We start from the raw sequence: 16,510 nt of genomic DNA, 5'->3' as shown, positions 1-16,510 counted from the left end.
TGTTGCTGCAAAGAATCAGTACATTGGAAATGTTTGTTTCCAAAAGAAGATGGGGGAAAAAGGATGGCTAATGTAGTCCACTTTCCTCATAACACAAATGAGGTGACATTTTTGAATAGCATCAAACCATTAATAACCTTGAATGAAACATTGGTGTCAAATTGTTCTTCGAAATATGAATTGATAACAAATTTGTAGGTCACTAAAAATACATTACAATATATTACAACTCCATCAAATGAAGAGTGGAGTACCCTAGAAGAATCGACAACGTGATTTCATTGCTCATAATAAGTTAACTAGTTTTCATGAAAGAGGGAATAAATATTACACTTTGTGGATAGTATTCTCTCAAGTTTATCATTGTATAGGGTTCTAGGGCCCTTTCAAAACCTATTTTATCGTAAGTTTTAAAAAAAAATCTAAAAAGAGTTTGTGGATTTCCACAATCCATAAATTTAATTTTACGCTACTATAGAATCTAGTTTTAATTTCTATTGTAAATATACATTCTTAAAGAGCACATTGACTTTTAGTTCCAATTAGTGAAAAGTACAAAAAGTAATATAAAGTTACAACATCATGGATATTGGAATTACAAATATGTGTGTATACACGTTAATGTAACATTTTACATTGTCACATGTTGTTGTCAGAATAAAAATTGCATGTCCAACTACAAATGGAGCCTTTGATATGTAAGCTTCTAAGCTTGATGCAGATCATGTCTAGGTTTCAGGTTCAAGGAATTGATTGACTTGTGTCATATGATAATTCTTATATTCATGAAGTACAAATGGCACAATCCTGCAAAACTCGACCATCTAATAATCGATGGATTAAAGTTTGGCCAGCATAGAATTTAGCACTCCCACGTTTATAACACAATGATTAGCATATCCTCTTGTTGCATGATTGACTTAAATATAAAAATTAGTCCTCCAGGCTGAAAAATTTTGCAGGACACCTTCTACTATCAAAATAGGAGGAATATTCTTTGGTCGGTCCACATATAACTTCACAAACTAAATTAACTTGTAATTAATAAATATATGATTTTGTAGAATAATGCAATCCTCATCAAATTTTGCAACAATTTTCAAAATGGGATATTGATTAACATCATCCAAATTTGGATGTTTGAGTAACATTTGTAAACATTCCACTTGGTGATACCATTTTTTTTAAAGCATCTCAATGTGTGTGTTTCCCTGACATGAATCTCATTCCTTGTATTATGCAATTCTTTGTAATTATCCCAAACTAGTTTAGCAATATCACAGAAGTGAGCAATCATGTGATCACATAGATTTGTAGTCAACACTGATGATTCATTTGTCACCAATAGCTTATCTTCCAACATTGGTTCTTCATCATTGACTCTTTTATTCTTCTCTTATACCAAATCACTAAGTCTCTTATCTTCATCATTATTTGAACTCTTCTGAACCACTTTGTTCTTTTCCATCTCATCTTCCAACCTTGTTGCTTCATCCTTGAGATCCTTTGTCTCCCATGTCAATTTATTATTCTTTGCTAGAAAATCCCTATCTCTCTTATCTGCAACATTATTTAAAATCTTCTCAGCCACTTTTTTCCTCGCATGCTCATTTTGCAACCTTGCTACTTTATCCTTGAGTGCCTTTATCTCCTAAAGTGAACTTTAATCATCTAACACTAGTTGATGAGAAGATGCACTAGAAGAAGTTGAATTAGGATATGGACAAGGTAGGAGTGACACCAACTTATTATACTCCTATTGCAATTTTTCATTTTTAAGTCTTGAATTACTCATCTCTTCTAGGAATCGTAATATTTGTGTGAGAATTCACTATCTCTTTTGTTAAGAACATTGCACATATACAAATAGGCCTCACTTGCATAGCAGTCAAGTCACCAATAGGATCTCCTACCATCTTAATCTAGGCTTTATGAATGTCCTCGTCATGAAATATCGACAACACTCCCTACGCTTGATACTAAGGACTATTATAGTACCCAAAATGCAATTCTTGAGCTTGTTCTTCAGTTGGTATGGCTAAAACATCTACATATTCCCTTCTTATGGTATCCAATACAATTGCAAAAGAAAGGTCCCATCCTTTGAGTAATAGACGGCCACTATTCCTTACAAATTGCCTTGCCTCCTCAAGGGTCATCTTTGATATGAAATAATTAACCTCCTGTAAAACTTTAGCTATAAATGTATCAATATTGTTGTGTGCCTAAATCCCTGATCCCAACCTTTCTTTGTGCATATTGGAAAATTTATCCCTTTTTCTATATAAGATGAAGTTCTTGAACTCTAAGGACTGCACAAACTTATAGCATAAGACAAATATAGAGCATGCCAATGATCTAACATCATCTCTTACATCTAGTCTTCTACAATTTGTTAATCAATTTCAGTATGTACCACTTTGTATGTTGAGTCAATCCTTTTCATGTTTTCTTCTACCATCTGTATCCTAACTTAAACTTCAAAATCAGAAGAAGCATTTATAATTAAGCCCTCAAAATTATCAGAATCACGATCTAAGGCCACCAATCAAAACCTGGTCTTGATTCCATTAATAGCTTTTTCTAGATCACAATATCTGAATTTTGCAAAATTTATCTTGTATGGAAGTAAGTTGGAATATGACAACTCCAATCCTCCTTTTCAAGATATCTCATAATCACAAAAAAAAATTGTTTTTGGGAAAAGTGTCCATTCTTTAAATTTGTGTTTCTTTAAACAAGCTTGTCACACTCATTCAATTGCCAAATGATTTGTAAGAAAGCAATCCTATCTGGAACATATATAGGCAACATATGGGGTTTAACTAGTGCACCGTAAACTCTGATGATAGTGTACTCTAGGTAGAGAAACCGGTCTCCCCAAATGTGGTTAATTGCTAGGATGGGATCTAGCTCAAGAGGCCTCAAGAATCTCCTCAACTTGTCTAATAACCTCCACTTCATTAGTTGCCCCAAATTTTGGAGAACATTGATAAAGTGTTCCTCAAACATGACATAAGTAGAGTTTACATAGTGCATGTCTCATAAGTGCATCCATTCTTGAATAGGAAACCTAAAATCTTGTTCATCTTTATTTTTCAAGTTTAGCTCATGGCCCTAAGGAAAAGGACAAACCTTGCATATACCATATAGAAAAATGTGGCACAATAATGAATACCACCTAAATCGAACAATGGGGCTACCCTTTTGAATATCAACTAGGATTTCATGAATACCATGAGAAATGAAGGAAGCAAAGTCAAAGACTGTGTTGATGTATGTATGTTGGATTTTGGTGACCAACATCATAAGGTGCACAAGCATCTTAGACTGTACATTGAACCCCAACACTTGACAAAGTGTAAATTATATGTATAAGAAGTAATCCTCAAAAATTTCATAACCAAAGGGCTCAACATCAATTTCCCATAATGCAATAGGCTTCCCGTTATTCTTTAACTTTCTATGAAATGGAATCCATTTAACCTTGAAGATACATTTGTCCATATCATATTGCCTCTATAGAGATAGGGAATCAATAGGCACATGGGAATTATAGTTTAGATTAAATGTCTCACAAATCGATTAGCTATTGAACCTAGCAAACAAAACACCATTCTCTATTGAGATAGACCTACTATTTGGATTATAGCTTTGTGTCACAACTGTAATTGGGTATACATTGACAAAAATATTTTGGACAAGCCTTCCCAAATCTAATCTCCATGCATTGTTCACCGAAATATGAGCATTACTATTTCTATAGAAATATGCAAACAAATCCCTTCTAGTAAACCGAGTGTTAGGATCTCCACAAGATGCTACCTTGTCCACAACTGTATTAGATAGAATATCTTTACCGTTAACAACTTTTTCCCTTTTCAAAGAAACAGACAATTGAACAATAATAGGTTCATCCAGGCATCTCTTACCATGAGATGACCCTCTTGTTGGATTTATACTAGTATTCATGTTGAAACAATTATTACAAAATGATTTGAAGATCTGAATTATATGTACTCAAATGTTAATAATCAGAGTACTTGTTTTATAGTACTACAAGCTCAATTATACTGTACAGTCAATCTTGTGCTAGGCTTATAGCAATTATACTGGCACTAAATCTATTGTTCAAAATAGCTATAAATTGAATAGAAAAGATGCGTACTGGATTCGATTCAAAGATCTGTGTGCACCCATGTGTGATGCCTAAACAGGTTTTGGTTTTTCCTACTCAATCTTATGCAAGGAGGATGGAACAGACATTGCAACTTGTACGTCTACAGAGGAAATTCTGAAATTAGGGAATAAATTTGGGTTCCTTGATAAACCATGTCCTCAATCTTTGAATCATGATTATACACCAAAAATAATTAAGAAGCTCAACTACATCAAAAAAATAATTAGAAAATGTCTCAACTAGATCAGAAAATAGTTCTACACTTGCATTGACACTACAAATTTTCTTAAAGGCGCAGATGACAGCATCAAACTACTCTCAATTACCATCAAGCAAAACCGTGTGCAAAAGTATTATACTGCAAAGGCTTACACAACTTGTGTAAGATAGACACCCTTGCAATAAATATCACATACCCTTCAAAGAAATAATGATGTCACTTACCCACAAAGGTAGTAGATACCATATACTGTCTCATTTATGGAGTGGAGCATGAGGGGAGACAGCCAGACTCCATCGGTGATTTCAAAACTGACCGGCAGTTTTGTATAGGTAGCTGGCTGAAGCTTGAAAACTTTATAATTTCGGCTCTTTACCTTCAGAAGTCTAAGTAAGTGAAGATTTAAACTAGAACAGAACCAAGATACTTCAATCCAAATACTGAGATTGGAGTTTGTCCAAAATCAAGGCTTTTAACAAAACTGACATTCTTCTGTTTTGAATTTGAGGCTAATGCAATAAGCTAAATGTGACCTGCATTTTACCATTACTTTTGTGTGATGATAGCACCATATGCAAAGGCTAAAGGACATAAATGCTTTGGAAACATAAAAGAACACATGTTGCATCTTTGTTGGCTGGATAGTTTACGTTTTGACTTAAAATTTATTAAATATTACATCTGGCTTAAAATTGTATAATGGTATTGTCTGAACAAGCTTGATGACAGGTAATTCCAGGATGATCACTGAGATTATACACAATGGATAAGATCAGCTCAAGATAATAAAATAGCATATAAGAGAAAAAAAATTATTTCTCATTAACATTGCATTTCATTCATAAATACTCGTCATGTCTTTGATCTCTTCCATCAAGCATCTTTGTTACAGTTTCATTCCATGTATGATGTTGTCAATAGGATTTCTAAATCAACACATTTCCTACTCTGCAATAAAGGTAATGGAAAATCCAAAAGTATAACATCAGATACAGACACCAAGTTTCTGACATAATTCTACGACCAGGTGAAGGAATAAAGGAAACAAAATTACAGCTCAACTGTATATCGTCTGTCGATTCAGTCATCAGAAAATCATTTGAGAAAGGATCAAAGATTAACCAAGCCATTTCAACAGTTAAGTCCATGAGAAGGTTCTATGCCATACCCCATCATAGAACCTGGTCAAAGCTTTCTGTTCATTACTTAATTAAGATCAATGTTTTAGGCGTTAATAATGATTCTGCCTTTTTTTAATTGCTGTAAGATGTAATAAATACATTGCATTTCCATAGACCCTGGATACAGCCTTAAATAACTAAGTAAATCAAGGGGCCAACCCAAAATAAAGACAATTAATGTTGATGATAAGTAATAAAAAAGAACACAAATTAAGAGCCACTAAATCATGTTTTGATGGACTGGTCAAACTAGACTACGGGAAAATTATACACAATATTCAAATCTCTTTAAATAAGCTGACTGGGATTTGTTATGAGGATGCCCAGCTTTGGAAAGGTGCAAGCCTTCCCTAGGGTAAGGGGTATCATGAAGAGAGACAACTCCCTCCAAATGGGGATATAAAAGGGGAGAACAACTCACCCAAGAAAGGCATCAAATAGGCGGCAGAACCAATCAGATACACCACAGAGCAATTTATGTGATAACCTTTTAAATTTATCGTGCATGAAGAAGTAATTATACTTATGTAATTATGTTGATTATATATAGCTACATTACCAGTTCGATTTCGGGTTTGAAGAACTGGTTCGCTGGTATGACAAAATTTTCAAATGCGGTTTGGGTCAGGGATAACTTTAAGAAACCTCTTTGTAGAAAAAAACAACAAAGTTAAATGCTGGTAAACTCAACAATAATTTCTAATTGAGGACTGTTTTTTTGTTCGAGGCAAGGGAGAAAATTCTTTTCTATTGCCGAAATTTTCCTTTCCATATCAAAATTTAATAATAATTGTGGTGAATTTATTTATTTTTGGTGTGCAAATAAATGTATGAGACTTTTTTTGTTGAATTAAAGAGAACAAATTTCCACAATCTATTATATTGTAATATGTTTCTGGATTCAATTGTGTTAAGATTTTTACCATCGACGTTCCGAATCACACTACATGATCCATCATCAGGATGAAGAGCAAGAGAAGCAAAACACAGTGATGTAAGAGGCGAATTGATTGTTTCATATAGCGCAAACTATTAATATAGTTGGCTAATCTATCGGTTGCTACAGAGAGATTATTTAATTATTTGCTGAATTTACAGTCATAGGTGGTCCATCACCCACATATCCATTAAGATTCAATTAATAATGTCTCATTTTTCATTGCCAACTTGGTCATCATCACTTTTCATGTTATCATTTTTATGGTGAAAGGAATTGATCTGGACTATCAATGTAAGATAGATCAATAGCCTCAGCTCTATTTCGGGCCTAATTTTAAATGTTATAACATAAAGTCTAATTCTTCCTAAATTAGGACATGTGTCCCAAAGCCCAAAATATAAAACAGTTGGCTAAACGAGGGTAGTTGGTAACACGTGTCGGTAAAATGGTAGGCGATGCTCAACCCCAGGGAAATTATTCTAAGGGCAAAATAACATTGTCCAATAAGAAAACATTAGGGAAATGCTGGCAAAATTTTTAAAATAACTGTCCTAAATGTAGATTACATTGGCAATTGGACCGCGATTTGGGACCAATTATGTGTAAACTAATGAGCGACTAACTTGGAATTTGGACCCAAATAATTTAATATATCGACAACATGGTTGACCCCATATGTAAGTTTTATTCACCAAATTACAATTTCCTGAAGAGACAGAATCGCCAATTGGCGAAGATTCGCCACTAAAAAAATCACCGGTTTGGGTTCTTTTGGGTTTGTTAGCACAAAAACAAGTAAAAATTATATATGTACACATATTCGAGCCTAATTTTAAATGTTATAACATAAAGTCTAATTCTTCCCAAATTAGGACAGGTGTCCCAAAGCCCAAAATATAAAATAGTTGGCTAAACGAGGGTAGTTGGTGACATGCATCGGTAAAATGGTAGGCGATGCTCAACCCCAGGGAAATTATTCTAAAGGCAAAATAACATTGTCCAATAAAAAAACATTAGGGAAAGGCTGGCAAAAATTTTAAAATAATTGTGTCCTAAATGTAGATTACATTGGTGATTGGACCGCAATTTGAGACCAATTGTGTAAACTGATGAGCGACTAACCTGAGATTTGGACCCAAATTATTTAATATCTCGACGACATGGTTGACCCCATATGTAGGTTTTATTCACCAAATTATAATTTCCTAAAGAGACAGAATAGCCAATTGGCAATGATTCACCACAAAAAAATCACCGGTTTGGGTTCTTATGGGTTCATTAGTACAAAAACAAGTAAAAATTATATATATCCGGTTTGGGTTCTTATGGGTTCATTAGTACAAGAACAAGTAAAAATTATATATATATACACACACATACATACATATGTATGCAACCAAGAAGAATGAACTAAGATTAGAATGCCACATAGTATCATAAAAATAACAAAAACACTATAAACTTGTAATTATAACATCATATCTATTATCAGCACCAAAATATTAAAATCATATCGAGTCCAAGTATCATTGTTTTGAATTTCAACAATTAGAACTTTCTGCTAAGTTTTGATCATCTAATGGATTATCTAAATCTTCATCTTCTTCTTCTCATCATCGAAGGCATTAGTTGATTCACAAATAGAGTCAATTTCAATGGAATCAGCTGCACTAATGACTTTCTGCTTTCTAAGTTGTTGAATCCTTATTACTTTTTCATCGTACACAAAACTTGTTAGTTTGTAATTAACATCCTACTTCAAAAGTATTATTAAGTAGCTTGCAACTCCCTTCACCTATTGAAGATGATGTTTAATGTTTAATGTTTAAAATATAATTTACCACAATACAAAGCTTCCAATTAATCGGACAGGGGTCATCATCTGCAATTGGATATAAAAATTTCATTGGAAGATATATTGAGTGCTAGTTCAATTTGAAGTAATAAATATCTAAACTTAAGCAAATTTTGTTTAATAACGTTAAAGATCTTTATTCAAATTCTGTAATTTTCTGTGCTAAATTATAGAATGTATCTGAGTGGAACTATACCTGGTTTGCACTTGGAATGCCTGAGTCTGCCCTGGTTTGACCATGGTTCTACCTAGGTTCGACCTGGAGGAACCAACTTGCCTAGGTTCGAACCCAAGTGGAACCCAAAGGGAACCAGGACCAGAACCAAGGACCAGTACAAAATACGCCTGGTTTGAAGGGCTGGGGGGAGAACTGGGTAACTAAGACTATATAGATGTGAATATATATACTAATGCCAAGTTGTATGCACTCGATGAATGCTCAAATCAAAATACTATGCAATATGAATTTCTGAAATAATCAAACATGTTGAGGGAAAGAAGGAAGTGCTAGGAGGAGAATGACAGAAGATCTCTCACTAGGTATACCTCCTCATAAAAAAGATTAAGGACCATGAGGCCAAAGAGAACAAGGTTCTACACTTGGACCTAGGGTTGAGGGTCATTTTATAGGCATTCTAATGCGGTCTCCCCTACAAACCCAATACTGATCAATTGTTGAAGTGAACTAGAGGGGATCCTCTATCATAACAGGTAAAGAGATTGACATGAATGGCATACAGGTCTCGGTAGGTACACCACCTCATAAGAATGATTGACCATGAGTGCAAAGAAGACAAGGTCCTGCTTTTGGACCTAGGATAGAGGATATTTGGGGCACCTCATCCTGTCTTCCTCACAACCCTTGCCATGGTTGTTGAACTCTTACCAAATCATTTAGCTTTGTTATATAAATTTATATATTAGCCTAAAATTGGATGTATTACATGAGTTGTATCTACATTATTGTCTAACTTGGTTTGTGGTGTTCCTAAACAGACTTATCTCATCTTATTCTTAAGTAGGGATTGTAACTCTAAATATATCATGCTCTTTATTTTGTTTTGATCTGTGAATTTAGGGTGAAGTGAAAGCTGATCCAAGAAAGGGACATTACAAGCAGTATCAGAGTTTTGATCCTGCAAGTCAAAGGGACAATTCAAAGCGTAAGATGGCACTTTTCTGAAAATTGATAGAATAGACTAAAAATACCCTCAAAAGATCAATAATTGTTTGACAATCACAATAAGTTCTTATAGAAGACTGATTTAAAGAACATAGAGGCGTGTTTCAATATCCTTATAATAATTATGTTGCCGGGTTTAAATACAAAGAATGCCCCATACCACAAAACTAAAACAACAACACACAAGATTGCAAAAAGAGCTTTAATTGAAATAAGCAAGACTTGGGTGGAACAATTTAATAATAGCATAAGAGGTTAAGATCTGTACAAAAGAAACAAAAGCACAGCTATGTTTGTTAGAGTTAGGACTACATCGTTAATCAAAACCTAAAGGGATGAAGCTTATACATTAGGCATGAACAACATACAACAATGCAGACATCCTTACGTGATGATGAATTATGTGTCAAATCCCAACTAAGAGCCCAAAAAACCCTTGATTTAATCTAAGTAGACTCATAGCAAATCCAAAAAGCATAGTCATCAACCTCAAGCCAGGGAACTATTTCAGTGCACAGATAAGGGTGTTTAATATTTGCATCCAGGTCCAATTAACACTACTTAGAGCTACATTGTTATTAACCTATTAAGATGATGATGCAGACAAGAAACTCAAGGAGACCCATCAGTAAGGATGGGTCAATCTCAATCCCATCATTATAAGTACTTGGAAGAGACACTCTTCAAATGGAAATCAATGTTGAAGAATGTTTATAGCCATTTCTAATATAATTGGTATTGATCAACTTCCTATAGTAGACAAAAGTCATGTTAACCAGCCTGTTTAAGAACTAAGCGCTGAAGCTGGAGACCATCTGAAAAGCACAAAAGCTGAGGAATATTACAAGCACAATGTTGGAGATTTCAGCTGCCTTGTGATAGTTGTGAGGGATTCGATTTACACAAGGCATCCACATGTGAATATCTGTTATGAATACCCTAATAGCCATTTTCCAACAAGGTAAAGCACAAACATCAAAAGTATAACAGAAACTGGCTTCAAAAGAGAAAGACAACACGAGAAAAAGAAATTTCAAGTGTGAAAATTGGTTTTAAACTTAAGATGAACACATTTAATATATATTGTAACATTTAAAAATAATATATACTATTATTATAATTTTCCAGGTTGAACCTATCCTATCAAGAGAAGAGTAAACATGGTAAATGTGACGCCAAGCAGATCGAGGGAGCTCATTTTACTATGGTCCAATGAGCTTTCAAATATCGTAAATACTAAAAACTTTGATACTAAAAGTTGCATGCACTCACATCTGCAGAAATTCAATATTTTTAGCTCTCTGGCTCAAAACCTACATATATGCAACATTATTGCTAAGCTGCATTGCATTCAATCTGTTCTAAAACAGCAATGCAAATCTATCATAACTGAACAGATCAATCAAAGAACTTAGAAGAAGAACAGAGAAATGTAAAGATGAATAATAAGTGATGGGCAAGTAAAGCAATCACAGGTATTGAATGAATAATCAATTACTTATATAAATTCTGTGATCTGAATCAACAAACCCTATATGTTGGTGACCTTGATTTTATGCCGAGATCTGAAACAAAAAATTGTAATCCCTAACATAGATCCATATATAAGATGGATTTGTAGATGTCCCAGCTTTGAAATTTGATTGAAATGCTGACAGGCAAGTAAAGCAATCACAGGTATTGACCAAATGATCAATTACTTATATAAATTCTGTGGTCTGAATCAACAAACCCTATATAGGTCCAACAAAAGAAATAGACTTGTTGGTGACCTTGATTTTATGCTGAGGTCGGAAACAAAATATTGTAATCCCTAACATAGGTCCATAAATAAAATGGATTTGTGGATGTCCCAGCTTTGAAATTGATTCAAATGCTGAAGTAGATCTAAAATAATCTTCTGAAAATAATCTTGAATCCTGCAAAGAAATTAGCAATTCACACGCACAACTTGGCTATCCCAAGGCAAAGAGTTAAACCTGACCAGTTACTTTTCACAAATTCACGAAGCAAGGTTGTGAAACATAGAAAGACGGTACTTAAAACTATCTCTAAACCTTTCTAGCAAAGAGCATTTAACACTACAAATGTGCATCATGCTTCTAATCCTCATCTTAATATGTGAAAAATTCACCCTTGCTTTGACTCAAGAGGTACCCATTAGTTACAACCACATCAGTTTCCTACAAATATGATTGATACCAAGATGGCTTGTTCCTTCTCTAGGAAGATGAGTGAAAACTTGTCTTACTCATCTTACCAATTTCCAATACTTGGTTATGTTGATTGTGTCTTGATCAAAGATACAAATTTGAACCAAGCTATATATATATATATATAGCTTGGTTCAAATTTGTAACTTACAATAATTTTGTACTAGTGCAGTGGAGTGAACTGTGTGATAGAATATAATAAAAAGAAAGAAGTTGTGAAGATCAATTCATTTCCTTACTGCATCAACTTATTCATCCATGCTTAAAATTTGCTTGAGGATTGTAATGTCCCCTGGTAAGGTTGGACATAATTATTACATATTTGATTCAAAGTTAACATTATATGTCCTAAGAACAAAATAATTCATAAACGAGTACATCAATTCCTGTATATCCAATCATATTACTATTTGGCTTAAGGATGTAAGGTGTAGGGATTATCCAAGTTGCCTAGATACAAACTTTGCAATGAATTCCCTTAAAAGTTTACAGGTCCAAATACATATCCATCAAGACTTGCCGAGCGCTGACCCCAACCCCATCTTGGGAAAAAGATCCATTGCTTGAATTTATGCAAGCCCCTCTTTGGTAACACTTTAGTCTCCCCTTCTTAATCAAAGAGTGATAGGTTCTGTTTATTCTAGTCTTATTTTTATTGTTATTACTTAATATACATACTATTTATATAGATCTTTACACATTTATTGTCTTACTACACACACATATGTAACTGATACATAATTTCAGTATGATGATTACTATACAAATATCATGTACTCACACAAATATATGGGAATAAATAAGGATCTCTAATCCTAATATAGGCTGCACAGATAATATTCTGCAATTCAACTTTGATTTATAGATAAATTACAGCATATTACTATGCTGTTATACAATACTTGCCAGCCATTCAATATGATATGAAGTCTGTTTTAATGAGCACTCATTGATATGTATTTTTCTCTGAATACCAAATATAAGTAATAATTTTCCTTCTATAGGTTCAGAAAGTAGGTTTGATATTCATTATATACTTTACCCTTCTGAAAGGTAGCAGCATTTAAGACATGGCTTATGTCTCTTCATATTCCTCACCTTTCATTAGCAATCGCAGGCCCTAAACTTTTGTAATATGGACTTCAGAATGGCATTAGCCTTCCGTCTTAATCATTTGTTAAGCAATCACTCTTTAATCCCTTACATTGACACCTTCTCAAGGACCATAGTCACTATTCTCAATCTTCAATATTGCCATTGTCTATGAACCCTGACTTACACTAAATTCTTCTATTAATCACTGCTAAAATAAGCTAGTTTGGTCAATTTATAATAATTGTTTTCTTTCTGTAATTGATAACGTTCACTTAGAATGGTCTCATGAATAAGTTAGGGGTCAAAGCGCTAAAACACAGATTAAGCCAGATGCCTAACAGTATTAACAAAGTTGGTCAATCTTTCATTGTTACATTGATGTATTTGTTCGCCATTCTGTATATCTCATCTGGCTAGATTATCAATTCATATAAACTGCCCGTGCAAATTACTATTAGTTTACTTGATATTGACATCCCTTGGATAATGTTAATTATGGATGCAGGTTTCCTTGGTCAACTCTTATTAGTTAGCCTTTGCTTTCTTAGGCAGTGCTGATAATGATCTCCTGCTCAATTAATATACTAAAATTTTGATATTGAAATATTTTATTAATATTTTTTTTTATTTTTTCAATTCTATTGTGATTTAATATTAAATTTCATTACTAGAGGGGATATTACAAGGACAAACAATCTTGCGAAGGGTGGACTGTCCTGTCTGTTAATGTTTTATGGATCATTTTTCTGCAAATGTACTAACATTGACATTGTTATTGGTGTGGTCCAAATGCAAATTTGAAAACTTATAAATATGAGAGGAGACATGTCTCTACATTTAATCATCATTAGAGAACAATAATAATATATTATCAGACATGTTGCATGAAGAGACATGTCTCTACAGTTAATCATCATTAGATAATAATAATAATATATTAACAATAATATAAATAGCCGTATATTATCATTATAATATATATATATATATATATATTTGTCTAAATGATGATTTACCATCAACAATGTATCTCATGATCGAATCAATCCAACTGAAGCTACAAACTTAGCACTCCCTCTTAGCTAGGGAGGATTTTATAGAACACATAATGCTCTCAAGTATATGAAGAGATATCATCTCAGTATGATATTCCTCGAATGACATATTTAAAGGACATCAACATATATCCATCAACTTAGATGCTCTCTTTCAATATAGTCCTAAGCATGATTCAACAAGAAATATTAATCATATGATATTCATCATACTTATATTCTTTTGATATGTGCACTGGCATCAAATCTTTCATGCCTACCAAAAGAATATGTTTTTGATTAAAGCAGCAGCAAGAGGGTGCTGGCCCATTGAACAATAAGAGAATAGGCCTAGAGGGTCAATACTAGACACAGTTAAACAATGCATTAACAACACATTAACGGCACATTAATCAGCGCATTAACAGTGACTAGTACCTCAAGACTAGATCAAACAATACTCAGATCTACCTCTGTCAAAAACAAATGTCTGGACGCGACCAAGCCTCCAAACATTGTCAACATTCTCAAAGATCATAATGGGACAAGCCCCCTCAAAAGCTCCAAGCTTTAACCAAAAACACAAATGAGGGACCAAAGTGAGCCCTTGAAAACTTCCAGCAATCACCTGGTCACAAGGAGGAAATAAACTAAAAGATACTATCATTATAGATAAAACTGAGGAAACCAACAGCACACTAGCAGCTGCCCACAACAGAACGCTCAAAAAAACCTTTGGAGACGACACGCCTGACAAAGATCTTCTTGTACACAACAATAACCTGGCTGTTGTTCCAAGCGCCAACTGCAGTCTCCCTTCTCACCTCAATAGAAAAGGGGTCCACCTTAATAGAAACAGCAAGCCAACCGAACAACACCATAAAGAGGCCATGTAACCACCAACCACCAACCATCTCATAGCAGAGAGCCCAGAAAATCACCAACAGCTGAAGCCCAAGAGGGCCTGCACCAAAAGAATGTTATATCCTAGTAGGATATGAGTTATCTAATTTCCAGCACTCTGGGACAACAACTTTAATGTACTCTATCAGATAACAAGAAATCACAATGCCATGATCTCTATCATGACAAGTATCATGGTCTCCAACACTCCAGGACAACAACTTAATAAAGTTTGATCATGATACATTCGTCATCATGACTTCCAGCACTCCATTAATTATGAAGTTTGTCATGACAACACATCAAGCTATTGATAAGATCGTCACCTTTCATGACATAATCACATATGCAAAATAGTAACCACCAACCACCATGAACCAAGTCAGAGGGTAGAATAAGGCGTTCACCTCAAATTCTCTCACTGAGAAGAATACATTACAAGGAATTTCAGTTAGAACTTTTCCCTTATAGAGAAGAGATCACACTTAAAAATTCTCCCTAATTCTCCCTCTGAACAATGATCCTGGGAAGTCAGGTCCTCTAGTTACTCCCTTAGAGCTCTAGGATGCCTATCAAAATCCCTCTGAATCTGATATCAAACTTCCAACTTTCTGGTGATAAATTGTTATTTCCTCATGATGTACACAAGGTTAGGCCCATCAAAATCATGCAATCACACACATGTATTTTAGACTCCCTCTGAGTATCAATATTCAGAGCTCCTACGTTGCCTTTGAAGAATTGTCAAACATCCTCTTAATGGAAGAAAATTCATAAGCTCAATCATCAAAGATATTCACATCAAATGGCTCACTTTATCTCGCATAAACTTTAGATGAGTAATGAATTCTAGATCATAGCTTCTTTTGTAATTACTGTCATAAGATTTAGTCTACACAATATTCGGTGGCATGTGTAAGGTACCAACCTTCTTTTCTTGCAAGAACATCCTTAGACATAAAAGAAAAGATCAAGACAAATAACTCTTATAGTATTTCTAGAACAACAATTCTAAGACATGTATCTACTGTTAATCATCATTAGATAATAAAGATAATATATTAACAATAATATAAATAACCATATATTATTATAATATAATATAATATATATAAGTATATTTGAATAAATGATGATTTACTATCAACAATATATCTCATGATAGAATCAATCCGACTAAAGCTACAAGCTTAACACTCCCTCTTAGCTAGGGAGGATTTTTATAGAACACATTATGCTCTCAAGTATATAAAGAGATATCATGTCAATATGATATTCTTGGAACAACATATCTAAAGGACATCAACATATATCCATCAACTTAGATGTTATGTTTCAATATAGTCCGAAGTATGATTCAACAAGAAATATTAATCATATGATATTCATCATTCTTATATTCTTCTGGTATGTCACTGGCATCAAATCCTTAATGCCTACCAAAAGAATATGTTATATCCTAGTAGGATATGAGTTATCTAATTTCTGGCAATCCGCAACAACTTAATGCAGTCTATTAGATAACAAGAAATCAAAATGTCATGATCTCTATCATGACGAGTATCATGGTTTCCAACACCCCACGACAACAACTTAATGAAGTATGTTCATGATACGTTTGTCATCATGACTTCCAGCACTCCAAGACAACAAATTAATGAAGTTTGTCATAACAACAAGTCAAGCTATTGATAAGATCTTCACCT

The 16,510-nt window shown here is 33.9% G+C and overlaps 1 long non-coding RNA gene across 1 annotated transcript in view; it reads right to left on the bottom strand.

Annotated features, from left to right (window-relative positions):
• Positions 1 to 4,700: 4,700 nt before the first annotated feature.
• LOC149553001 (uncharacterized) overlaps positions 4,701 to 16,510 on the bottom strand; it is a 30,153-nt gene continuing 18,343 nt past the window's right edge. Inside the window, exon 2 of the long non-coding RNA XR_016353386.1 lies at positions 4,701 to 5,147. This is a non-coding gene — a long non-coding RNA (uncharacterized LOC149553001). The remainder of the gene's footprint in view (positions 5,148 to 16,510) is intronic.

Source organism: Cupressus sempervirens, chromosome 6 (assembly GCF_028749045.1).
Source record: "Cupressus sempervirens isolate cs-2001-9-10 chromosome 6, ASM2874904v1, whole genome shotgun sequence".
Taxonomy (NCBI): Eukaryota; Viridiplantae; Streptophyta; class Pinopsida; order Cupressales; family Cupressaceae; genus Cupressus; species Cupressus sempervirens.
The sequence above is the reverse complement of the archived record's forward strand: the minus strand, read 5'-3'. Positions and strand labels throughout refer to the sequence as shown.